Here is a 1351-nt window from a genome sequence, read left to right as displayed (position 1 = left end):
AACTTGGTATCTGGCCACTTTTGCCCCCCCCTGACCTTAGCTAATGCCCACAGGAGAAACCCAGCCTGCATTTGAGGACTCAGCTATGTCAGTCAACCTCACAGCTCAAGGGAACTCCCAAAGCCCAGTCAGGTCCTCTTCCCTAGGGCAGCCCCTTTGCTAGAGCCACACCAGAGTGCTGGGGACACTCAAGATATTAAAGAGGAAACAAAACAAAATCTGTGAACTTCAGCTCACCTAAAAGTCGTAATCTGTCTCAGGAGTTATAGGTCTCCTTTTCATTTCTTCCACGGCTTCTGATTGGCATTACAAGCTTGAGTTAAAGTGAGTATTTATGATTATTTTCTTCTGTCCTTAGTGCAGTGATTCTGATAGTCTGCTGAGGCCTGCTACATCCTATTGAAAGTGGAAGTTCATTTTGTAAACTGAATATAATGTATGGGTTCCAGCTTTTGTACTGAGTTTTAAACATCTAGATATAGGGACAGAAAAACCTGTATCCTACATGGACACACATGGTGAAAATAAAGAAAAGCCTAAAGAAATGATGATGATTGAAGCTGAGCTCACATGACTGACAGGGAGGGCTCCATATCCCAGGGTGAGGGCAGGGACATAATGCTTCATTTTATCTGTTTCAAATTGTGTTCTCCTAACTACAGGGATCTATGAACACGTGCGTTAATATTGTATAACAGAAATTTTTAAAAACGAACTAAATTAACAAATTATCCTACTTAGGAAAATATACTGTGTTTAAGGGTTAGACTTCCAACTTAACATATTCCATCAAGAATACAACTAAAAAGTGTTGCAGCTCTTTTAGAATTTTTCTAGCAGGCTTTCTGGCAGTTGCTAGAAACCCCCCCCCCCGCCCAAAAACAAAAAAGAATACAACTAAAGTTAAAGTAAGTAATTTGTTAGTGTAATATAAAGAAAATATTGCAGTTAGAATACTCAATCTTTCAAATTGAAAAGAATGGTCTCATTAAATATATTTTAAAAAAATCAATTTCATCAATAAATAGCTTTTAAAATTGATGACAGGGTCAGAGTAACACTATTTAAATAAAGATTTCTGGGAATTTTTTTTTCCCTATTGAAACATAAAAATGAAATAAATTAAGAAAACTGAAAACTAAATGGGAAAACCCGATAAAAATTCTGATTACACTCAAAATTCTTCTGAAACATAAAAGTGAAAGCCTGGTCAAGAAAAGACCAACAGAGTTACAGCAGGAATCAACTGGACCTTTGTGAACCTTTCCGTACCCCATCCCTGCGGGAAGAGGCAGGATAGAGAACAAAGGGCCCAATTCTCTGATCCCTCCCATGGCCCAAGAGGAACAGA

At 38.1% G+C, this 1351-nt stretch overlaps 1 non-coding gene across 1 annotated transcript; it reads left to right on the top strand.

The window, feature by feature from the left end:
- The first annotated feature begins 806 nt into the window (after positions 1 to 806).
- Positions 807 to 868, top strand: LOC144249902 (U7 small nuclear RNA). The gene has a single exon (XR_013342348.1). It is a non-coding gene; the product is annotated as a U7 small nuclear RNA (small nuclear RNA).
- The last annotated feature ends 483 nt before the right edge of the window (positions 869 to 1351 follow it).

Source organism: Urocitellus parryii, chromosome 12 (assembly GCF_045843805.1).
Source record: "Urocitellus parryii isolate mUroPar1 chromosome 12, mUroPar1.hap1, whole genome shotgun sequence".
In the NCBI taxonomy this organism is placed as follows: domain Eukaryota; kingdom Metazoa; phylum Chordata; class Mammalia; order Rodentia; family Sciuridae; genus Urocitellus; species Urocitellus parryii.
This window is presented reverse-complemented; position numbering and strand designations above follow the sequence as displayed.